Source organism: Mustela putorius, unplaced genomic scaffold, assembly GCF_011764305.1.
Source record: "Mustela putorius furo isolate JIRA1106 unplaced genomic scaffold, ASM1176430v1.1 tig00003834_pilon_pilon_pilon, whole genome shotgun sequence".
Lineage (NCBI taxonomy): Eukaryota > Metazoa > Chordata > Mammalia > Carnivora > Mustelidae > Mustela > Mustela putorius.
In genome coordinates, this window is record NW_025421987.1 from 89,414,845 (window position 1) to 89,441,269 (window position 26,425).

Genomic DNA, 26,425 nt, shown 5'->3' on the forward strand with positions numbered 1-26,425 from the left:
CCAGCTTCATTTTTTCCCTTTTACTGTGGACTTCCTCCAGCTGACAAAAAGCATGGTCATTCACAGCTTCTGAATACTTCATCCTATAGTTTTCAGCCAGTGACCAAATTTCATTCTAATTTTCTCTTAGTCCCAAATCTCAGGATACTAAGTCAATTGACCTCCACTTATGATCAAGAAATAGGTATTAGTTGAGAAAATGAAAGTTTTTTGATACATACAGATAGACTAGAGAAACAGGAAGGCCCCAAAAGAAAAGCAATCCTTTTTTTAAAAAAAGATTTATTTTTATTTGAGAGAGAGAGGATAAGAGAATGAGCAGGGAGGGGCAGAGAGGGAAGAAGAGAGAATCTTCAAGCAGACTCCCCACTGAGCATGGAGACTGATGCAGGGCTAGATCCCAGGACACTGATATCATGAAATCAAAAGTTGGCCGCTTAACCTGCTGAACCACCCATGCACCCCAAAGTGGTACTGTTCTAAGAAGAAAGGGTGCTGGACATATGAAGCAATGGGTGCATCCTATAGTAGCTCTTGGTAGGTTCCCCTAGAATAGCACTTGGTAGATGCTGCCTACACCAGCAAGTAAGAGGTGTATAACCAAATATATTGGCTCAGTAAATGAATAGCTGAGTGAAATGAATAAAGGACTTAACCTTTTAAAGTCTCTTTTCCTCCTATAAGATGAGAATAGCATTTACTTTACAGACTTGTGTTGAGAATAAAGTACTTGTGCACTGGCAGATAATAGACACTCAGTAAATGCTATCTAAATGTCTAAACCATCATCTGGGTTGGGATTGGGAGGGGGACTTAGGAAGAATGTAACATAGCCAGTCACTTTTTTGAAATTTCATCAACATGATGGACTGACAAAATCTCTATCCGTCTCTGTGTCCCATCTTGTCTCCTAGTCATACTTAAGTCAATATAAATAAAGCCCAGGACTCTCCCTTGGCTCAGGCTGAATTGCCATATTCCCTAAGGGAAACTCTAGGGCATCACTGAACAAGCCCTCATTTGTACCTGTAAGAGATTATATTCATATGTTCAGAAGGCTAACAGAAATTCAAGGTTAAGAACCCTTGACCTCCTGAATCAATGTTTATTCTTTCACAAGCAAAGTTTCAGCTTACCTGTTCACCAAACTAGCTCATACAGCCCACACTCAAACTATTGATTCTTGTGCTTTCTTAAATATTCGGACTCTCTTGGGTTTCTCTTTCTCTTTCTCACCTATTAAAATGATTCTTCCTGCCTTGTTAACTTCACTTCCATAGCTCTTCATCTCTGTGTCTGCTCTGGCTCTATGACTTTCCTGGCCCATGCTCATCCACCTCCAGAAGTCCTTTAACAACTTTCCCCCAGATCTGGTACAGAACATTTATGCTCAAGCCAGGTATCCTGGGGCTCTCACCTCCCACCCCAATTTCCCTTACCAAACTGTACCAAAATTCTAAACCCATAATGAGCAATGCTAACAGAGATTTCTGATAAATAAAAATTTCCATCCACTAATAAAATACATTATGGTAACCACTGATAGCTGCAAAGATTCCAGCAGCTCTCCCATGGTGCTGTTATTAAAGCCATCCCACTCCTTATTATAGTTCCTGTCTCCTAGTTGATTAACACTTTTGGGAGATGAAACTTCTCTTTTATTGAGAAGAGTTTCTTAAATCTTTCTGTTAAGAGGCACTTTCCAACGGTATCTCCTGGTGCCAGAATACACTTCACAAGTTGTCTGTTACATTGGTCCTTCAGGTTTTGTCTGAATTTTCTCTAGGTGTCCCCAAGGGATGATTGAATCTGTACATAAATTTATGATTCATTTGTGACTTCTAAAGGAATACCTATTTCTTCCATCTGCCAAATTAGACACCTCTGACTCTTATCTGATTCTTTCTTATAGACTGAGGAATATTTTGTCCTCCTTTGAACTTTAACCATGACATCCTCTGGTATCCATTAGAGACCTTTGATGCCCCCTCTTTTCCATGTGACAGCTTTGTGTAAGTATGTCAGATCCAGGCTCTGTCTCCTTTGTTTTCTCTTTCCTAGGACCAACAGCCTTAAAATCATTAACTTTTGCTTAAATGTTAATGTTTTGAGTCCACTTATCTTTTCTCAGGATATATTCTAATCTATCAATTTTTTTTAATTAAAATGCATAATTTGGGAACACCTGGGTGGTGCCAGCAGTTAAGCATCTGACTCTCGGTTTTAGCAGGTCATGACCTCATGACCATGAGATCAAGCCCACATCAGGATCCATGCTTAGTGTGGAGTCTGCTTGAGATTTTCTCCTTTTCTCTCTGCCTCTCCAGCTCATTCTCTCTCTCTCTCTCTCTCTCTCTCTCTCTCAAACAAGCAACAAATAAATCTACCTTTAAAAAAAAAATTCTTAATTTTAACCAGATGACTCTTTTTGAAACCTATAGAATAGAGGATGTCCAAAATGTCCTTCAGGCATAATAAATACTAAATATATAGGGATTAGGAATTTTCTTTGGATACTGAGACATTCTAAGTTAGAAACATTTGTTGAGCTTAGAAAGTTTAACCTGAGTGAAAATTAGGATGTCTGTTTTCATAATTGTTCTAGTCTTATCTCAAAATCAGTAGGAGATTATCATCATGGTAGCATGAATTAAAAACACCAGTGGTTACCCAGGCCTTCTGCTAGTGCTTTGGATATATCAAGCTTTTATCATCTCAAAACCTTTGCAAGTATTTTTTCCTTTACTGGGAATACTATCGGCAACCTCTTTCCTCAAATTTTTATCTGCCAGTTCTTTATGCCTCAAGTCTCTGAGAGAATTTCTCTGGATTCCTTTACTCTCCACCCTAAATCCTCTACCTAATTCAGGTCACCCATCATTATTTCCCAACCTGCCTTTAACTGTTCCTCATGGCAAACATCACAACTTTAATTATATTAATTTGTATTATTATTTAGCACCTGTGTTCTTCTCTGGACTGTAAATTCCAGAAAGGCTGCAATGCTATCTACTTTTGTTTGCTGTGAAATTTTTAGTGCCTGGCAGAGCCTGGTTTATGTTGAGAATTCACATAGTATTTGCTAGATGAAGGAAGGGAAGAAGGAAAGATAGAAAGACGGGAAGAAGGAAAGATGGAAAGACAGAAGGAAGGAATTCTTACAGCATACTGTTTTCTTTCTCCCATGCTTACATTTGTATATGACCTTATTCTTCTCAAAGATTTTTCATGCTCCTCTCATTCTGGGTAGGGAAGGGTGAGACTGTCCCAGTTTCCATCTAATAATACTGAGGTCCAGAAAGAAGAATTAACACAGTCTCACTTAGCTGGTAGCATGGGGGACTGTGATCAGAACTGGGAGAACATGTTGACTCTTAGTCCAGGACTCTTTCCAGTAATAATTTTTTTTTATTTATTTTTTATTTATTTTCAGTATTCATTATTTTTTTTTACCACACCCAGTGCTCCATGCAATCCGTGCCCTCTATAATACCCACCACCTGGTTCCCCCAACCTCCCACCCTCCCACCACTTCAAACCCCTCAGATTGATTTTCAGAGTCCATAGTCTCTCATGGTTCACCTCCCCTTCCAATTTCCCCCAACTCCCTTCTCCTCTCTAACTCCCCTTGTCCTCCATGCTATTTGTTATGCTCCACAAATAAGTGAGACCATATGATAATTGACTCTCTCTGCTTGACTTATTTCACTCAGCATAATCTCTTCCAGTCCCATCCATGTTGCTACAAAAGTTGGGTATTCATCCTTTCTGATGGAGGCATAATACTCCATAGTGTATATGGACCACATCTTCCTTATCCATTCATCTGTTGAAGGGCATCTTGGTTCTTTCCACAGTTTGGTGACCGTGGCCATTGCTGCTATAAACATTGGGGTACAGATGGCCCTTCTTTTCACAACATCTGTATCTTTGGGGTAAATACCCAGGAGTGCAATTGCAGGGTCATAGGGAAGTTCTATTTTTAATTTCTTGAGGAATCTCCACACTGTTCTCCAAAGAGGCTGCACCAACTTGCATTCCCACCAACAGTGTAGGAGGGTTCCCCTTTCTCCACATCCCCTCCAACACATGTTGTTTCCTGTCTTGTTAATTTTGGCCATTCTAAATGGTGTAAGGTGATATATCAATGTTTTAATTTGAATCTCCCTGAGGGATAATGATGATGAACATTTTTTCATGTGTCTGATAGCCATTTGTATGTCTCGATGGGAGAAGTCTCTGTTCATATCTTCTGCCCATTTTTTGATATGCTGGCCTGTTTCGTGTGTGTAGAGTTTGAGGAGTTCATTATAGATCCTGGATATCAACCCTTTGTCTATACTGTTATTGACAAATATCTTCTCCCATTCCGTGGGTTGCCTCTTTGTTTTTTTGGACTGTTTCCTTTGCTGTGCAGAAGCTTTTAATTTTGATGAAGTCCCAAAAGTTTATTTTCGCTTTTGTTTCCTTTGTCTTTGGAGACATATCTTGAAAGAAGTTGCTGTGGCTGGTATGGAAGAGATTACTGCCTATGTTCTCCTCTAGGATTCTGATGGATTCCTGTCTCACGTTGAGGTTTTTTATCCATTTTGAGTTGATCTTTGTGTATGGTGTAAGAGAATGGTCGAGTTTCATTCTTCTACATATAGCTGTCCAGTTTTCCCAGCACCATTTATTGAAGAGACTGTCTTTTATCCACTGTATATTTTTTCCTGTTTTGTCGAATATTAATTGACCATAGAGTTGAGGGTCCATACCTGGGCTCTCTACTCTGTTCCACTGGTCTATGTGTCTGTTTTTATGCCAGGACCATGCTGTCTTGGTGATCACAGCTTTGTAATAAAGCTTGAAATCAGGTAACGTGATGCCCCCAGCTTTATTTTTGTTTTTCAACATTTCCTTAGCGATTCGGGGTCTCTTCTGATTCCATACAAATTTTAGGATTATTTGCTCCAGCTCTTTGAAGAATACTGGTGGCTTTCTTATACTCTAACAGTGAAAATACAGAAAGGGAAATTAGAGAATCGATTCCATTTACTATAGCACCAAAAACCATAAGATACCTGGGAATAAACACAACCGAAGAAGTAAAGGATCTGTACTCAAGGAACTACAGAACACTCATGAAAGAAACTGAAGAAGACACAAAAAGATGGAAGATCATTCCATGCTCTTGGATTGGAAGAATAAACATTGTTAAAATGTCTATACTTCCTAGAGCAATCTATACTTTTAATGCCATTCCGATCAAAATTCCACCGGTATTCTTCAAAGAGCTGGAGCAAATAATCATAGATAGATTTTATGAAGTTAAGGAATGTTCCCTCTATCCCTATACTTTGAAGCATTTTAATCAGGAACGATGCTGGATTTTGTCAAATGCTTTTTCTGCATCGATTGAGAGGACCATGTGGTTCTTCTCTCTTCTCATATTAATTTGTTCTATCACATTGATTGATTTGCGAATGTTGAACCATCTTTGTAGCCCAGGGATGAATCCCACCTGATCATGGTAGATAATCTTTTTAATGTGCTGTTGGATCCTGGACTTCATCAAAATCAGTAATAATTTTTTAAGAATAAAGTTAAAGATAGCTTTTAGAAATAATTTAAATATTCATAATGTAATTTTTAAAAAAGATTTCCTTATTTGAGAGAAAGAGAGATTACATAGAGATTGCTTGAGCAAAGGGAGGGGCAGACGAAAAGGAAGAGAGGAAGCAGGGAGCCTAATGCCTGGCTGTGTCCCAGGACCCTGATATCATGATCTGAGCTGAGATCATGACCTGAGCTGGAATCAAGAAGTCAAGAGTCACATGTTCAATGATGGAGCCCTTTTTTTTTTTTTTTTTTTATATTTGAAAAAAATACTATTTAAATCTTGGAAATATCTAGGTAAAATGAAGTCTTCTTTTTTAAATTTTTTTTTAGGAGATTTAACTTTTTTAGAACAGTTTTATGTTTATAGCAAAATTGAGTACAAAAGGTACCAAGATTTTTCCCTATGCCCCCTGCAATTGCACAACTTTAATGGCTTGACTTCTTCATGTGTCCTACTGTGGAGAAGAATGTAAAGAGAAGATCTCACGCACTTGGTCCCATTTCTTTGGGGTTCATAGAACTTCAGACAAACAGTATGGAATACATACTGATTAAGAGCAGGAAACAGTTTCTTTGTCTGAACACATTTATTTTCTTATGAGAGCATCTGGTCAAAATGAAAATTTAGTTTTTGTCAACCAGTCAACCAGTGGCTTAAAAAATTAAAAATTCTCTCAAAATATGCCTTTTGCTTCATAGTATGCCTATCACAGATTTCCCACCCCCACTTTTTTCCCTATGGATTTACTTCACTCTATTAGCCATTACCTTGCAATAACATGTGGACTTGAAAGCATTGCAACGTCATCGCTTTATAGAAATTCCCATACGTGGGCCCGATTTTCCTACTGAATCATGTTACTCTTCTTGCTTTATTTCAAATGAGGAAGTTCTGTTCTTTTGCATTCAAAAAAACCCTACAATCTCAGGGCAGTCCTATAGCACAAACTTAAACAAAGTGAAAAATTACATAAACCACTACAAGTATTACACTGAATTAAATACATAATTTTAAAAAATCCCCGAATTTGTAGACTATTTCTGATTTATACCTCAGGTTACACAATTCCTACATGTGGTATCATTTGTTTTCATTTCTCTATGGACTCAGCCAGGCTTTGATTCATTAGGGAAACGAAGTTTCTTAGAATACCGTATTCTTATGGTTCACCTCCCCTTCCAATTTCCCTCAACTCCCTTCTCCTCTCCATCTCCCCTTGTCCTCCATGAACCATGAGAGACTATGGACTCTGAAAAACAATCTGAGAGTTTTGAAGGGGCGGGGGGTGGGAGGTTGGGGGAATCAGGTGGTGGGTATTGGAGAGGACACGGATTGCATGGAGCACTGGGTGTGGTGCAAAAACAATGAATACTGTTACGCTGAAAATAAATTAAAATAAATAAGAAAAAAAATTAAATGAGATAAAATACATTATTATTTTAATAGATGTTGAAATGTAATTGGAAGAAATACTCCTTATTTTATTTTATAGTTGAAAAAAGTTGAATAAAACAAATGGCTAATTAATAAACAAAAGAATACCGTATTCTTTTCTCACTTCTTTGGAAAAAATACAATTTCATAGAATCCTAAGGTCTTATGGTAGTAGGAGATTTTTTAAAGCCATTTAGACCACGTGCCTTTGAATTTTCTTTGCAATAAGGCCTCCAAACCCATCTATTCTCTCCTTGAATACTTTGTGTGACAGGCAACTTACCACCTGACCTCTGTACACACCCACAGATAAACCAGGTTGATTCTTTCCCCAACTGAAGGTGGTCTCTTTAGCCCCCAGCATGTTGCTGGCCTGTGAAATACAGGGCTTCATTTAGGTTTGAACAGTAGCTTCCCTGAGATCCTGGACATCTGGAAAGGGTGCTCTACAGTTGAGTCCAACACGTGATTGCTTTGACTATCTGGTCAGGAGGCAGGTTGACTTCCTTTGGGGCTCGAGGCAGGGGCATGTTGACAATAGCTCTCAGAACAAGTAGGTCCCTGACTAGCTGCTTGCCGGAAAGAGAATGTTTTAAGTGAGCTTAGGTTTCTAAATGTCTCCTTCAAAAGTACCTGATTGCCATTAGGAGGTTTAAAACAGGAGAAAATGGTATATGTGAATTAATTACTCTTTTTTACTGATTTTTTTTTTTTTACCTAATATTTGGCAGCACACTTTTCAAAAATCTTATTTTTTAGAATCTGTTTTTCGTGTGTGTGTGTGTGTGTGTGTGTGTACGCGTGCACGCTTCAGAACAGCTGCCCAGAACACTGATAGACCGGCAATGTGTCTTAGTATGATTTCATGCCTATTCTTTTATACTTGTTGGCTCGTACATTATACCTTGCATTCAAAAATCTTTGTTCCTACTTTCTGTAGAACAGTGTAATCTCATAACACAATAACATAATTTTAATAATGTCAGATCAGGTATTTCCATCTTCCTGTAAAGGAAACTGCAATTAAAGTAGCACCTTTAAAATTTCTTATCCAAGAGAGGTGGGGCAATATTTCAAGATATCCATCTGTTCTGTTCTAGCTGTGTTTCCATCTCCCCTCCCTCTCTCTTCACCCCTGTACTTAACTCGACTTGATTGCCTCAGGGGAGGCAGTGAAAGGGCTGAACTCAGAAATAGCCTGCTTGTCTTTCTGACATTTGTCATGGAAAAGCCTAAGCCCTCAGGGGAGCTTTGAGAGTTTTCCTGGAGAAGGTAAAAGGTTGGTATTTAAGGGTATAGACGAAGTATTTTGGCCAGAAGCAAGCAGAGGAGAGAGCAGAGTATTCCTCTGGGCACTGTGTACAAAAGCGCACGCACGCGCGGGAGGTGGGGGCGGGGGGGGAGGCAAAAAGAAGTGATGATTCAGAGAGCTCTGTGGTCCAGAGAGAAGAAGAAGGATCCTGCTCCCTACTTCCCATAACCTTGACTAGACCCTAAAGAGCAAATAGCTGCCTCGTGCATGGAAAACCATGTGAAAATTGATACACAGCAGGCTTGTAAGAAAAATTCCCTTTCCCCAAGAGTGATGGAAACACTGGGGAGTTACAGATATAATGGGCTATGCAGCACGGGAAAATGGATGCAGCCATCATGTGGAGCTAGGAATATGAATCCATGGCCACGGCACTCCCACCTTGCTACTGTCTGTGGCATAAGCTTGGGAGAAAGCTCGACATGTGTATGGCATAAGCTTGGGAGAAACCAGGATGGGGAATAAGTCCCAGAAAGAACTGACAATGAGCTTGTCCAGCGACCCAGTGGAGTAGAAACTCAGGATAGAAACATTACATTGAATTGTGAGTTCAAAATACACCTTAGTGTGTGGAGTGAGAGGACAACTTATTATAAAATGAAGAATTATTTTTCTCACTTAAAAAAAATTAAGGTAAATTAACGTACAGTAAAGCTCATCCTTTCAGTAGACAGTTCTGTGAGTTTTGGCAAACATGGGCTTATAACCACCACGACCACACAACGGAGAACAGTTGTCTCACTCCCCTAAACTCTCTAGGACTCCTTTTTCCCCTCTCCCCTGGCAACCACTGATTTGTTCTTCACCCTATAGATCTGGCTTTGCAAGATTGTCCTAGAAGTAAGTCACACACTATTGAATTAACTAGTCATTTTCATGGATTTCAGTAGGCGTTTGAGTCTAGCTTCTTCCACTTAGAATAATACATTTGAGAACCGTCCTTGCCATTGCATGGACTGTATGGGTTGCTTTTTATTACTGAATAGTATTAGATATATGTATATACCACGTTGGTTTCTAGATTTGGGTGACTGCAAATAAAGTTGCTATAAACATTTACATGGCTTTATGTGAACATAGGTTTTCATTTTGCTTGGTGAATACCTGGGAGTAGTAGATTGCTTCATTGTGTGGTTTACGATCAACTTTATAAGATACTTCCAAACTGACTTCCAAAGGGAGTGTAATGCTTCATTCTCATCAGCAACATAGGAGGAATTTTACTTTGCTCCCCTTTGTATTGTCAGTTTTTTCTTATATGTTTTATTTTAGTAAGCATGTAATGGTATTACATGGTGGTTTTAGTTTGCATGGCTTCCTTGGCATTTTTATATTTTTGGTAAATTATCCATTCAAATATTTTGGCCACTTAAACATTTTTTTTAACTTAATTGTTGAATTTTGAGAGTTCTTTATATATTCTGGTTATAAGTCCAGATACATCATTTGGAAACACTTCCTTTCAGTCTGTGGCTATTATGCCTTTATCAGAAGTTTCAAAGTGCAAAAGTTCTTGTATTTGGTAAAGTTCAATATATCAAATTGTCTTTTGTGGCTTATGCTTTATCTAAGAACTCTTTGCATATTTTGAAGGTTATAAAGTGCCCCCCCTTTTTTCTTCTGGAAGTTTTATAGTTTCTACATTTAGGTCTACGATTCATTTCTGAGTCAAGTTTTGTATAAGATGCAAGGTATGGATACAGGTTCTTTTTTTGATTTTTGTTCTTCGGGCTTTTTGCAAATGGACACACAATTGTTACAGCTGTTTGTTGAAAAGATTACCCTTTATTGAATTGCCTTTGCACCTTTATTGAACTCCCTTGTCCACATATGGGTCTGTTCTTGGTCTCTATTTGGGTGCACTGATCTATACCTCTAACGACCTTTCTCTAACACCAAATTGTTTTGACTATTACAGCTTTATAGTAAGTCTGGAAATTAGGTAGTATAACCCCTCCAACTTTGCTTTTCCTTTCAAAATTCTTTAATCTTTTCTTGTTTCATCATCTTTCTTTGTAAATTTTAGAATCAGCTTATTAATTTCTGAAAAAAAATTCTCACTGGGATTTCAACTGGAATTGTATTGAATTTATAGATCGGTTTAGAGGAAAATTAACATTTTAACTTGCTGATAATTTGGAAGATTTATGCATATTTCAATCTTTTTGCTGCTACTGCAAATACTACCTTTTTTGCATTTCAATTTCTAATTATTCGTTGTTGGTGTAGAGAAATATGATTGAACATATATATCCTGTGCTCTTGTTAAACTCGTGTCTGAGTTTTAAAAGTTTTTTCTTAGTATTTTTTGAGATTCTTTCTTTAGGCAATCATTTTATCTATGAATACACACTCATTTCTTCCTTTCCATTCAGTATGTCTTTTTTTTTTTTTCCCTTCCCTTGACTTGTTGCACTGGACTGTACTTTTGGTACAATACTGAGTGGAAGTGTTGAGAACAGAGATGCTGGTCTTGGTCCTGGTCTTGGGAGGAAGACATTTAGTGTCTTACTATTAAGTATGATATTAGCTTAATTCTTTAATAGTGCCTTTTATCAGGTTGTGGAAGTTCCCTTTTATTCCTAGTTTACTGAGAGGTCTGTTTGTTTTTTTTTTTTTTTTAAATGAGGAATGAATCTCAAATTTTGCCTAAAAAATTCCTCTGTAGGGCACCTGGGTGGCTCAGTGGGTTAAGCTGCTGCCTTCGGCTCAGGTCATGATCTCAGGGTCCTGGAATCGAGTCCCGCATCGGGCTCTCTGCTCAGCGGGGAGCCTGCTTCCTCCTCTCTCTCTCTCCCTGCCTCTCTGCCTACTTGTGATCTCTCTCTGTCAAATAAATAAAATAAAATAAAAAATCTTAAAAAAAAATTCCTCTGTAGCTTGTGAGCTACTCTATTGTTTTCCTCTTTATTCTGTTGGTATGATATGAATTACTGAGATTTGAATGTTAAACCTGCCTTGCATTCTTGTGATCAACTCAGTCATGATATATCATCCTTTTCATATGCAATGAAATTCCATTTGAAATTACTTTATGGAAATTTTTACATCTATATTCATAAGAGATATTGATGTATAATTTTATTCTTTCCTTATTTCATTTTCTTTCTCTCTCCCTCTCTTCCTCTCTCTCTCTCTTGTTTTGTTTTGGTATCAGAGTATTGTTGTTCTCAAAGAATTAGAAGATTTTCCCTCCTACTCTATATTCTGGAAGAATTTTTGAGTAACTGGTATTATTTCTTGCTTAAAAACTGTTTTTCCTGATGAAAAATATCCAGATGTTTGTCTGGATATGTTAAAAAAATTTTTTTCCTTACCTGACAGGCAGCTAAAATACCCCAAACTCTTTATTACATGAGGAAGTTTCTATCCTGATAGTTTTACTGTGGGGTGTTTTGGGAGATAACTAATGAATGCATCTCCACTGGCACCAGCTCTAGGGCAAGTTTTGTTGATTTGTTGATAGGAAATCAATTTGTGGGGCACAGACTTTGTACCAGACACATAGGTGCTGTGTGTTCAGAATGTCTATTATGCCTCCCCAAATTAAGCAGCAAATACTAGTATTTCTCCAACCTTAGAGGTGAGAAAATAGTACCTTATGAAATCTGGTAATTTTCTTTTTATGTGAATGTGTCCAAATGATAGCACTACACTCTGTTTTTTAAAAAAGGCTCTGGTGTTCTTTTCTGATTTTAAAAATAATTCATGGCTGTTATAGAAAACTTAAATAAAATTTATGGACTATTTTTATTTTTTATAGAGACTCCCAAGTCTTATTTCCATATGCAGCAAAATAGTATTTGGAGAATAAAGTGAGAAATGTTTTTATATCCCTATGCTTTCAAGAGCCCTTACCCAACCATACAGGCAATAAAGATAACTTTTCTTGAAAGAAAAAGACAATACTTTGAGAAAGTAAAATGTATGTGTTTTAATTCTAAATCTCTTCTTTAAATAACTAGAGCTCAAGTCTGGAGAATTTAGATCACTGAATTTATTCCATGAATGACACTCAGAATAAGAACTCTCCCACACCACCCAGCTTCCTCCACATAAGAGTTTGATGAGGAAGAAGAGGACTAGTGATGCCAGTGGTAGAATTAGGCTTGGCTTCTGTCACTGGGAAGGAGCTCAGCATACCACTTTTTACTTTGTAGAAACCCTAATTCCTACTATTAGGAAGGGTGGGTGATAGAAACTCTAAATAGATTAAGGGTATAGGAGAGCCCAGTGAATTGTTCACTGGATTCCTCAGATGTAACCTCAAGGGGCTGCAATTCTCATAGAAAAATCTCAACTACAATAGAACGATTGAGCTAAAGCACAGCTGTGGTTTCCCCTTATATCTAAGGGGAAATATAAGCAGAACTATACTCCTACCTAAGTTCTCTTTGTACATAAAGTCAGAATTTCTGTTTTTGTAGAAGTAAAGAAAGAGACCACTGATCTTTGCTTCATGTCTCCTACTCTTAGACTTGATTGTAGGACACACATGTACTCTGCTTGGTGGGAACTTGTGGTGGTCCAGCTCTGTTTGAGGTAGGATGAGTGCATTCAGCTTGGGAGTAGAGCTTGAAACCGAGGAGGAAGAAAAGCGATTTCTGTAGTAAAACCACTGTTTTGATCTTTGATAATTCTTGAGTCATTTTTCAAGTAGATCGGATCTTGAGAGGAGAGTGGAGTGTTACTTATTACACTTCCACTGCCAACTCCAACATATTGATTGGTACATAGGCTAGGAATCTTGAGAAATAGTCCCAGGGGCTAATATTTGGAGGCTGAACTGCAGGAGAAATTGACACTTACACAGTAGCTAAGGCAAGAAGTGTGTAGGCTTTAATCCTTTGGTAAGCCAAATTCTCTTAGGTGATTGGCAGTGGCTCATATTTTGATTATAGAGCTGGAGTTCCACTAATGTGGATCTCCACAGCTTACCTTGGCATAGATTTGTCCAACGCAATTGTGCTTCATTATACAAGTGGCTGACCATTGGATCCCTGCATTTTTAGTGGGAATGTACCATGAGGCAGCACCTGAAAAATAGTATGACAGCCCCCCTCCAAAAAAAAAAAAAAAAAAAACAAAAAATGGAATTAATATATGATCCAACAATTCTATGTATATACCCTTAAGAATTGAAAGCAGGGTCTCAAAGAGAACACCCAAGTTCATAGCAGCATTACTTACAATAACCAAAGGATAGAAGCAACCCAAGTACCCACTGAAAGGTAAATGAATAAACAATATACATGCAGTGGAATATTACTCAACCCTAAAAAGGAAATTTGGATGCATGCTGCAACATATTTGAACCTTGAGGACATTATGCTAAGTTAAATAACCCTGTCATAAAAAGACAAACACTGTACAAATCCATTTATGTGAGCTATCGAGAGCAGTCAAATTCATAGAGACTGTGAGTAGAATGGTGGTTGCCAGGGGCTAAGAGGAGGGGAAAGGAAGAGCTGTTGTTTAATGAGGAGAGCATTTCAGTTTTGCAAGGTGAGAAGAGTTCTGGAGATCAGATGCACCACAGTGTGAATGTACTTAACACTACTGAACTGTACACTTAAAATTGGTTAGGATGGTAAATTTTATGTTATACATATTTTAACACAATCTAAAATAAAAATAATAAAAAACTCTAAAAATATTCTTCTCAAAGAGAAGTTAGACTTGGCTGTATCCCCTTTTCCTGTCATATCAGTTTGCCTGTCCTCTGAGATCTCAAACTTTCCCTTAAAGAACACTCTTATCTCCTGTTCAAACCATTTTGCTTCCTTTACCTGAGGCAAAGTTTAATACAAATACTTCATTGGAAGGTACAATCTCAGGTAGGAAAGGTGAGAGAAAAGATGGTAGGGAGGAAAAGACGTAAACGAATATAAGGTGGTAAGTTACTGAGTGGGTCACCTCTTCATAAAAAAATCATCAGTGGTTGTTCAGTCACTTGGGTCTCTCTGGAAAGAGGTGGGGAGAGGAATTTATGTCTTAGCTCCTCACTACCACCTGTCACTCAGTAGTCAAGTTTCTTCCCATAGAGATACACTCGTGTACTCATTAGGTTACACAACGTGACCCCTTTAAAGGGAAAGTCCCTAGGGAAGCCAGGTTCCATGTCCTGTGGGTTAGGACTGCAGCCAAGTTCCAAAGTGGTAGAAGGAACAACCACCGTTGTGGGTCAGGTCAGATTCCAGTCCCATGGCCTGGCTTCTGGAGATTCTCTGGTTGTGGCCATAGCAAGCACAATGGAGGCCATGCTAGCAGATCAGGAGGTGCTGGGGATGGCAGTAGCAGTAGAGCTCTCCATGAGTAAGTGGCCAAGTATCTGGGAAGCCCCTGAGAACCTATGAGACCCAAGAGGGCATATTAACTGTACCTAACACAGGGGCATACTAACAGAAAATACAGTAAGTCAATAAGAGATGGTGTCCAGGCTTAGCCTAAGTGTTGATCTGGTGGAGGAACGTATTCAGAAAGAGACCATCCAATGCTGGGAGTTATGGACAGACCAGATATGGTCGAAAATAAATGTAATTGGAAAACTTAGAACTCATGACCTTATGACTTTCGCAGTGGAAGGGTCCCTTGATTAGTAATGATAAGTAACACTAGCTGCCTTATAAACCCTTCAATATCCGTGTTTGCCAGAGGCAATGGGAAGAACCACTACCTGAAGCAAACCTGCTTAAAACAGGGTGCGGAGGTGTCGTTGCTCTTACCCAGCGCTGAATAACCAGGAACACAGGTTGAAAGTAAAATTGAATATTGTTGGGTTTCAGAGGGTGGATGGAAGAAAAGCAAACAATGACCCGATGACGGGGACTGCTATCACTGAAAAGTTTTAAACTTTGGGGATTGGGGGGAATCCAAGGAAATCACTCTCTGAAGAAAAAGAAAGTTGAGAATATGCACAAATGAGTTCTCCCTACCTACAATTAGGGTATATATCCTTATTTTTAATAATCATAAGATATTTTATTCTAAGTTTCAGCTTTAAGATGTAGACCCTGGACAAAGAGATTGGTAAGGCTAATAAGGTGTAGATATTATTTTTTTTCCCTCTTTATTCTCTTTTAGTCAGATATCCTGGTTTTCTGCTTGGGTCTTGGGAATATCTATGTGTGTCTTAATGTTGTAGTCCTTGAGTGAGACCCAGGTATGTCATTTTGACTGGGATCTTGGTTCTAAGGGCTGGGGATGTGTGTGTGTGTGTGTGTGTGTGTGTGTGTGTGTGTGTTTTGTTTATATTTTGAGTGTGTGGAACAGGTATTGTGATAGCATTTGTATATATTCACTTCCTGCTGTTTTTTTTAACTAGTGGGACATGAGAAAGGCTGTATTGGATTAATTGAATTTGGAAGGCCCTTTAAGGAATTACTCTTGTTCTATTAGTAGAGAGCTCAGGCTGGGGTGATATGGGAGCCCATGTTCTGCTCACAGTTCTGAGCCAACTGATGCTCTGGCTGAAATGAAAAAGAAATAGGAAAGATTTTGTTTCTTGGAAAAAAATGTACAATAGCTAGGGATGTTAATTTGGGAACCTCAGTTTCTCTTTGAGAATCTGGTAATGGGATGAAGTTCTTATTGCTCAAATCTGAGACATTTTAATATTGTTTTTAGTTTTTCAGGGTTTTTTTTTGGATAATCTATGACATTTGATGTCATTATCTATATATTGGTAATGTGAATGGGAATAACTGAAGAACAAGAGGACATTTGGTCTAGATTATAGTTTGAATTACTCTTCTTACCAATTTGAGCATTTTATAGACAAAAACGAAATTACTTGATCTCAGGAAGATATACAGAGAAACAGGTTGGTTGACATGGGGGGGAGTTATCACATGAAGATGGGAGGCTGTTCTCCTCCTCCAAGGACAGTAGCCAATCTGCCTTCAGGTAGCATGTAATAGAGATTTAAAAAAAAATGGTTAAAAATCTTTCTCACATTACAAGTTTGATCATAAACCATATCCAGTTTGAGTTATATACCACCTTTTGATTTAGGCAGAACAATGGTAGCTACATTTTACTTCTAAAAAAAGAAAACTAAGACATAGGGAATAAGGATTTTCCAGAAGACCTGTATCTGCTTTATGCCCTACAAATTATTTGTTATTGATATTTCTATATTAGACTATCAGATGGGAGATGGACTAGGAACAGAGACCTTACAATGGGATTGGAATCAACATGGATGTACAGGGAAAATGTTCAGATATAAAATTCTATATGGTGTATCTATTTTTAACTCAGCATGCATTTATAGGATGCAATATCTACAATTCATATTCTGGAGTCCTACTACACATAGGGCATTGAACTAAGTATTGAGAAATATACTGAGACAGAGACCATTCCTTGTCTTCTAGAGTTCACCATCTAGTTAAAGCTGTAAGACAAAGACGTGATGACAAAAAGTCACGTGTGTTCATTGCCATAAGAAAGGTGTAAAGAATTGTAGGTCTTCTGATTATGGAGCATGAAAACTCCTAATCTGAGGTGACCAGAGCGAGTTTTATGATAGTTAATCCTTCTGAAACTTTCTTATTCCCATCCACGTGGGCTTCAACTATGGTCACCAACTGCCAACATTGTTTGGCCTCCGGAAAATTATTCCAAGATTTATTTAGTTGCTAGTTAGAATTATGCAAGCATATGCTCAGTCATTCATTCAACAAACTTAGTTTTGAAGATCTAAATGGCTTTAGAATATGGAGACACAGCCAACATCGTCATTACCACAATGACACAGTCCGTCTGCATCAAAGAGCTCATTGAGAAAAACAAAACACCCCTCCCTCCAAAAAAAATCAATGTTATTAGCCCAGAGTTTGGCAAGAGCTGTGAGAAAGATAAGAACAGTGTACTCTGCATTCACATAATATGGACACCCAGGCTGATTTGGGAGGCCAGGAAAGTCTTTTAAAGAAAAGTGATATCTAGGTTTAAGCCTGAAAGATAAATGAGTGTTAGTTGATAAATGTGCCTGGAGAGGATGGAGTGTTAGGAAGGTTCAAGGGATCTTGTCTAAATTACAGAAGAAAAGGCAAACCTGGTCAACCTTGCTGCTGTGGGTTGAGTGATTTCAGGGTTTTGAAAATTTTCTGAATTTTCCCCCATCACACATATCCCCATCAGAGCCCAGGTCTTATTGGAATCTTTGCAGTTTCAAATGATTGTGGCAAGAGTAGGGAAACCTGTGAATACTGACACATTTATTCTATAATAGAAAAGGAAGACCCCTGTAGAAATGCTAAAGGTAGATTATTAGACTGTACAGTACAGTATGAGCAAAAGTATTTTATCCCAGAGTGAGGTAGGTGGCAGTAAAGACACAGATCTATAGATTTTTATTGTCCTAGAGGATGAAGTCACAGAATTGCAGGAAGACTTCAATTATGAGTCGATTCTGTCAGTTAGGTGGAGAACCCTGAGAATGTGTGGATCTAGTGCTTAAAAAATCTCTTTAAATAGGAGAGATAATCTAATTTAAGTATCAGCCCTCATGGCAAAGATAACACTCTGAGTTTACCACACAATTTTCTCTTCCTGGGTTTGCTGAGACTACACTTCTTAGCCTCTTTGAGGTTAGATTAGGACTGAGTTTTATTGGCCTGAGTCTTGGCCAGCGGAATGTGAGCAAAAGAGATATAAACCACCTCTAAGCTTGACCTTTAAAAATAGCTCCTATATTCTATTTCCCTTTCTCTTCTTATGTTGAATCTGGAAGACAATATACTTACTGTAGATAAAAGGTAGAAGCAACTTGAATCATTGAATGAGGGCTTAGAAGAACTACCAAGTACAGCCAACCTCCATCAAGCTACAACATGAGCAAGAAGTGAATGTTTGTTGTGTTAAACCATTGATATGTCGATAATTTTTTTTATTGAAGCAGAGCCTTGTCTATTCTGATGAATGTACTCCTCCTTGTAGATGTCTTCCCATGCCTGCCTTTCTATTTCATGAGGGTCATTTATGACACTAAGGTTTGGTAACTTGTTTGGCATAGGAAATTAGAAAGCAGGAATCAAGGAAGCTGTTGTTTTTTTGGTTTGTATAGGGAAAGTTGTGAACTGAGATGGAATTTTTCAAGATAGGCCAAATGACAAAGAGTAGGTTTGAGGATAAAAGTATGAAATTAATTTTGGACGTGTTAGATTAGAAGGATTTTTTTACTTTATAATATGGATGATCTCATAAATCTTCTTGAGGACAGGTATTGTGGTCTTACATGTTTAATTCCCTGTAGTATCTAGTATCTATATACCATTTATATTTGTTGATGGGCTCCCTGGATCAGCTGAATTCTGGAGGAAATTTTCTGACTCCTTGAATCAATGAATTCCTCTGAGAGCTGTGCATATATGTATTCTCTTTGTGACTGGAATTGTCTTGAGTTGTCTACACACTCAAGGAAGTCACGTGTTTAAATCACAATAACATATTTATGCTGCTTTACTTCTTGCCTTCCCTTCTCCCCAAATCTCCATTTTCTTGAACAGTTTTAAGCAGCATGCTGTCGCTCTTTGTAAAGATATTTCTCATTAGGTAGATTGTAAAAGCCAACACCAAATGTCAAATCCAAGTTTGTTGCACAAGCGATTTGGAAGGTCAGAGTGATCTCCACAAAATGCATACCAGCAGCTAACTCGATTTTTGATTTCCCCAAATGACTTTTCTTGTGAAATCTGGTTTTCACATCTTCCCTTGCTTTTCCCTAATGGCCTGCTTTTATATTAGAAAAACAACCAAGAGGAAGTATTTTAGAAATGTTATGGTTTTTATTTTTCTTTGAACTCTCTTAGATTATGCCTTTGTGTTTTTTCCTAGAAGACTGTTTTGCATACAGTAGGTACTACCTAAGTATTTGTTGATGGTTTAAAGATACTCGTTTGAGCTGGAAGGAAATGTAGGGATCATCTAGTCCAATCCTGTCCCTTTACAGATGAGAAATTGAAAGCCTGAAGAACTGAAATGTTTTGGCCAAGGTCACACAGCTGATCAAGTGCAGACCTGCTGCTATTACTAATGATGCTACTCCTTTAATTATGTGCATAACTCAACAGTTTTCACAAAGCCATCATTTATCTCATCTGTGAGGTAGGAAACACAGGCATAATCAACACTTTCGGTTTTTTAACAAAGAAGGAAATTGAGGCTCAGGAAAACCGTGTCAAACAGTTGAACTATTTTACTCATTTATTCCACAAATTTTGATTGAGCCCCTGTTATGGGCCCGCTCTGCTCTGGCTTTGTTCTAAATATAAACAAAACAGAGTTTCTGCCCTCTTTTTATCAGGGAGGAAAAAAGAAGAAAACCCCATAATAAATAATAGCTGGACCGAGCGACCTGGCCTCCCGACTCCAATCCGGTAGTGATTTTTCTCTCCATCCTTGTTAATGAATGAAAACCAATGAAATTTCTGATTGATTGATTGATTGATTCTCTCATACTAAGGAAAGGTAACGCCGTTAAAGGATTTCTCCTGTGAAGAATGCAAAGCATTTTAGGTGCAGCAATAATAGGAGGGCTTCAGAGAGTTATATAATTTTATGTGCTCAAGAGAATATGGGGAAATAGCAGTCCATGTTCTCATTCTCTCCAGTTTTGAGATTTATGATTGGTCTGTTACAATAATAATAACAACTGAATATTGGCACAAGAAATATATTTGATTCAGTGGGTAACAGTTGACAGCCTTAACTTGTGAAATGTAGCAAAGTTCTTGCAGGAAGCTGCTGCAGAATATGTAATACACAAGAAGGTATTCAGGGAACAGGGAAATAAAATCAAAGGAACCTGCTACCCAATCTGTTTCATTAAATATGAAAATTAAAATGCCTTAACAAAATGCTTTCTCTTCCTCTCTCCTCCCAACAAACAAAAGCTTTGGTAGGCAGCCTGAAATTGCTCATCAAGGAAAAAGACCAGACTGATTCTAAACGGCTTCTTTTGAATGAAGCAATTAATGCTAAAAGGAACATGTTGTCTCCTCAGCATTTGTAAGGTAAAACATTCATTGTACTTCCTGGCACTCTCTCAAGCCTCTAGAGCCAGTAGAGAAGTGGTTTGCTGCTTGTGCTCTTGACCTCTGGTAATCAGAAGGATTTGGCTGATTAACTTGACAGCAGTGGTTCTTCTTGGGACTAGGAATGTGTCTGAGAACTATATTCCTGGATTCGTCTTTCTCAGACCCTGACTTGCTCGCTTTTGCAGGTCCATCAAGGCTGGCATCCCCTCCATTTACAAAATAGAGATGGTACCTTATGATTGTTAGGTTCTGAAATGCAGGAGAGTAATGCAACAGCGTATTATCTTAATTGCATTTGTTCTCGTGAATCAGCTTTTTCAAGAACACTATCTTCTTAAAGACTTCATTTGCTCACTCACTAACTCATGCATTTATTCAGAACACATTAATTAATGAGGTCTGTGTATCTAAGACAGTAGGGAATGTTCTGGAGTAGGGGCACAGATTAAGACATAGTGGCCATCCTCAGGGAATGCTCAGTTTCATGTGGAAGGCAGGCAGAGATTCTATATGACAGTGAAACATGGTGGCTTAGTGGAAGGAGCAGGTGCAAGGCATGCTGGGATTATGAAGGGGTGGTGGGAGCTCTCTTTGCACAGTGAGGACTCTGGACTGGGCTGGAGACGTCAATGGCAGGGAGGACTTGGATTTTCTCTTGTGCAAACCCTGCCATCTGCTCCCCTCAAGTGGAGACTTCCTCTCTTATTTGTTTCATACATACATGTTTCTTAGAAGCGATTTTTAGAACAAAGTGCTTTATTTAAAAAATACAGATGATCCATCTGAATGGTCTCTGTTAATTCACTTAATGCTCCCTTAAATAATCCTGATCGCAGGAGAAAATGTCCTCCCCATTTTACATAGGAGGAAAATATTTATCTTAAATAAACATTTGTTGTTTCACAGTCAGTGCCAAAAATAATGGTCCTTATTTCTTCCTTCATGAAACCAATCACTGAAGTATTTTCACATTCCGTTTGGGAAGGTCAGTCATTGGCAGGAAGCAAGACAAATATTTGTGGACTGGCTGAATGATGACAGAGATTAGACCCATCTTTGTATAAAATACCCGTTTTAAAGAAATTGTAGCATTTTGTTTGTTAGCCTGAAAGTGAAATACACTTTCAACCAAAGTGATAATAGATCTCTGAATGAGATCCTAAGTGATTCGCTTTAATTCAGGTTAGTAGGTGGTGATCTTTTAGGTACTTGCCCATGCTTAATTTTACTTACACTTTTTGTTTTCCAATCTTGGATAGTAAAAGTAGATTTTATTCATTTAATTAATTTTGATATGATGTCAGGAAGCTTGCTTATACTCAACAAGAGGCGTTATATTTTTTCAACATTTGCATTATGATAATGTGACATAAAAGGGGGGAAAACCTGTATTCCTGAGTCAGAGATGGAGGTTCAAGTTTTTGTTCTGCTACAAGCCAGCTGTGTAACTGTGGGCACATTTCTTTCCTCTCCTGGTTTCAGCTTTCTCAGGTATGAAATGGGCTACTAATCCCAGGTGACCTCCCATCATTGTTGAGGATCAAAAGTAATGATCTAATTAAAAGTGTACTCTGAACTATAAAGTGCTGTATGAGTGAAGGTGCTTATTATTTATTGAGCCCTGGGCCTCTCAGACCATATGATCTTTTTCCAGGGTTGTTTGTTTACAGTCGATTAACACCCCCTGCAACCTGCCTGCTTTTTAAAGTCCGCAGAGGGGGGATTGGCAAAGAAATAAAAAGCTAAAGCTTTCATGTAAAGTTTCTCTCCCACTTAATCCTTCTTTGGATTCCCTATTCATGTGTCTTTTTTTTTTTTTAAATTTATTTATTTTTTTCAGCATAACAGTATTCATTGTTTTTGTACCACACTCAGTGCTCCATGCAATCCGTGCCCTCTCATACCCACCACCTGGTTCCCCCAACATCCCATCCCCCGCCCCTTCAAAACTCTCAGATTGTTTTTCAGAGTCTATAGTCTCTCATGGTTCACCTCCCCTTCCAATTTCCCCCAACTCCCTTCTCCTCTCTAACTCCCCTTGTCCTCCATGCTACTTGATATGCTCCACAAAGAAGTGAAACCGTATATGATAATTGACTCTCTCTGCTTGACTTACTTCACTCAGCATAATCTCTTTCAGTCCCATCCATGTTGCTACAAAAGTTGGGTATTCATCCTTTCTGATGGAGGCATAATACTCCATAGTGTATATGGACCACATCTTCCTTATCCATTCATCTGTTGAAGGGCATCTTGGTTCTTTCCACAGTTTGGCGACCATGGCCATTGCTGCTATAAACATTGGGGTACAGATGGCCCTTCTTTTCACAACATCTGTATCTTTGGGGTAAATACCCAGTAGTGCAATTGCAGGGTCATAGGGAAGCTCTATTTTTAATTTCTTGAGGAATCTCCGCACTGTTCTCCAAAGTGGCTGCACCAACTTGCATTCCCACCAACAGTGTAGGAGGGTTCCCCTTTCTCCACACCCTCTCCAACACATGTTGTTTCCTGTCTTGTTAATTTTGGCCATTCTAACTGGTGTAAGGTGATATCTCAATGTGGTTTTAATTTGAATCTCCCTGATGGCTAGTGATGATGAACATTTTTTCATGTGTCTGATAGCCATTTGTTTGTCTTCGTTGGAGAAGTGTCTGTTCATATCTTCTGCTAATTTTTTTTATATGATTGTCTGTTTTGTGTGTGTTGAGTTTGAGGAGTTCTTTATAAATCCTGGATATCAGCCTTTTGTCTGTACTGTCCTTTGCAAATACCTTCTCCCATTCTGTGGGTTGCCTCTTTGTTTTGTTGACTGTTTCCTTTGTGTCTTCTTAATCACAAGGCTCAAATGAGGCAGTACCTTCCAGTCCTACTTGAGGATTCTGGGGGCTTGAGGGTCTCACATTTCAGGGAAGACCATCTAAACTTCCCCTCCCCCCCTTTGCCAAATTCCTTATGTCAGACTCCTTTTTTTCCTTTCTCCCCATAGTTAGAGATTTCATTGCCTGCTCAGAAAATGGAGCTTCTGGCTTTTTAGTTCATTCTGTTAGATTTTGTTTGATATATTAAAAAAAAAAAGTCTTTAACAATCAGCAAAGTGCTTCTGCAAGCGCACTACTCTGATGGCAGTCCATCTTTCTCGTCTCCGATCAAATTCACTTCCTTGACCATGACCAATTGCAAGGTGGATTTCTCCCCGTCAACATTGCAGGTGCTGCTGTGCCTGGAACAGAGCTCGGCTCCTTCCCTGAGTTCGCAGCATCCTTACAGATAATAAAAATTCTGGAAGCAGGACTTCGCTAGCAGTTTTGGTTTGGGGATGATGTGTGAGACGGAGAGAAGTCCATTTCGAGTTATGAAGTGCTGACACCAGGAAAACTCCTTGTTCCAGATAAAATATGTCAATTTGACTCAGAAGACACAGGAAGGGTGTAGAGCTATCCTCTTGTAAGATGGCATGACCTTCTTCTAGTATGTGTATGTATATATATATATGTATATATACATATATATATGTATGTATATATATATACATATATGTATATTTATATGTATATATACATATAAATGTATATGTATATGTATATGTATGTATATATATACATATATGTATATTTTATATATATATACATATATGTATATATATATAAAATATACATATATGTATAGAATGGCATATATACATACATACATATATGTATGTATGTATATAATATACCATTCTGCTTTCAGAAAGAACTCAAAGGTTATGATTCTTTCAGTGAGGGACACTGGTCATGGAAGCAGACAATGGCTGGACTTCCAGCTTTACCACTTACCAGCTGTATGATAATGGGACAAGTTTGCATTGATTTATAAATACCTGCCTCCTTGCTCCCTGGTATGTTCTGTGGATTAAGTGACAATGCCTGTGTGTGATGCTTTCTGATTTTTAAAGCATTTGAAAATGAGTGGCCAGTAGGTCATTTAAAAAAAAAAAAAACACATGTTTTGGGGGCTTTGGTCTGTGTCTGAATCACACTCCAATTATTTGCTAGCTCTGTGACCTTGGACAGTTCGCTTAAACTTACTGAGCATAGGTCTCCTCGGCTATCAGATGAGATGACCGTACCAGACACCAGGCAGAGCGGGCAGGGGTTTCTGTGCAGTGTGGAGGTCCTCGGCGTGAGCTGCCTCCAGCCAGCTTCTCCACCTGCAGTACATGCCCTGCCTGCTCCAGCCCTACTTTCCGCCCTCACCTGCCCTGCTGGTGCCAGTCCCCTCTGCGGCTTCAGCTACTCATACACCCTGAGTTGCTGCTGATCTGAGCTGCACGGAGATTGGAGCAACCGGGAAGGGCTGCCTCACACCCGAGTAGCTGCCAGACTGCTCGAAAGGTTGCCATGGGGTGGTTATTCCAGCAGGAGCCCCGAGGAAACCATGCATGACAGGGGTGACCTGTCCAACACTAGTGCCCCAATTGTGGCCACCCTGGCTACCTTCTGCCCCTGGCATTGCCCTGAGGCATGAGCGGCATCCTTTCAAATCTGGTTAACTCCATCATCCCAATGGCAACAGAAACTTTCAAGAAACACGGAGCACACACCTTAATAAAATCTTTGGAGTGACAACCTTGGACATTGCCAGAGCCAAGACTTTTATTATAGAACTGAGGGGTTTGGCTCCTGCTTGCATCAATGTTCCTGTTACTGGTGGCCATGCTGGGAAGACTGTCATCCTCCGATCTCCCCAAGAACTCTCAAGGTGGACGTTCCTCCAGAACCAGCTGACAGCTGTTACTGGGAAGATTCAGGAAGCCCACATAGAAGAGGTGAAGGTCTAAGCCAGAGCAGGCTCTGCTGCCCTGTCCATGGCTATGTGGGAGCCGAGTTTGTCTTCTCCCTTGTGGAGGCAATGAACAGGAAGGAAGGAGTTGTTCAGTGTTTCTTCATTAAGTCCCAAGAAACAGACGGGGCTTATTTCTCTACACCATTATTCCTGGGGGCAAAGGGCATCTAGAAGAATCCAGGCATCGATAAGATCTCCCCTTCCAAAGAGAAGATGATAGCAGAAGCCATCCCTGAGCTGAAGGCCTCCATCAAGAACGGAGAGGAGTTCATGAAGAAGATGAAATGAGAGAGCAGCCAGCCTGCGATCTGTTTCCCTAACTTACAAAGACACTTTTATAAGAGACTGGAAAGCCATCTCCTGTTGCTTTGTGTTTCATTTGCATTAACCACGGGTGTCTTGTTAGGGTTGCCTTCCTTTCCAAATCATGGGTCCATCTGTGGGTACATCAAGAAAAGCAAACTTTTATTTTCTTTAAAAAAAAAAAATGGGAATGACAATACCAAAGTTGTAGAGACATCAGGAAGGAGTAAATGATGCACGTGAGTTGCTTGGCTGGGTACGTGGTGTGTGGTATGAGCGGTCTGCATGGTTAGGTTGGTAACCACTGGCCCAGAAAGATGAATTGTGTTACTCTACTTAAATCCAGCAGGAATATCTTCTAAAGCAAAGCATACACTTGGAGATTGTGACTACTGTTAGTTAGAATAAAATTGCTTCTACCCTTTGAAGCAGCAAGCATCCTTCCTGAAGTAAGAGGGAGACACCCTAAGATTTCATGCTTTTGATTCATGGAAACCCTATTATTCTTGTTCAGGTGTCCCTTGAGCCTGGGGCATGTCCTACAGAAGATCTTTTCTTTTAATATTTCTGATCTACCTATGAGGGAGGGAGAAGGGAGCATAGGAGTCTCAACTGAAAGGGAAAATGAGGATACCCATGGGAAGTCCTCCTCCAAAGCCAGGAAGGCACTGGCAACAGTAGACCATGACTCAGATGGCCTCTCCATCAGAAACCAGAGTCCCAGAGGGCAGAATGCCGGAATCGGAAGGATCTCCGAAATCATCTGGGTGATTATGCATGGGAATAAGCAGAAGCTATTTGCCACTGGTAAAATTGTAGCTGTGACAGTATGTGCTGTAACCCATATGCCAAGTGAGTGGGGAATCTGGTCTAGGACTTGGGCCTCTTCCCACAAGTGTCACC

The 26,425-nt window shown here is 39.1% G+C and overlaps 1 pseudogene; it reads left to right on the forward strand.

The window, feature by feature from the left end:
- The first annotated feature begins 24,593 nt into the window (after window positions 1-24,593).
- Window positions 24,594-25,507, forward strand: LOC106005100 (annotated as a pseudogene).
- The last annotated feature ends 918 nt before the right edge of the window (window positions 25,508-26,425 follow it).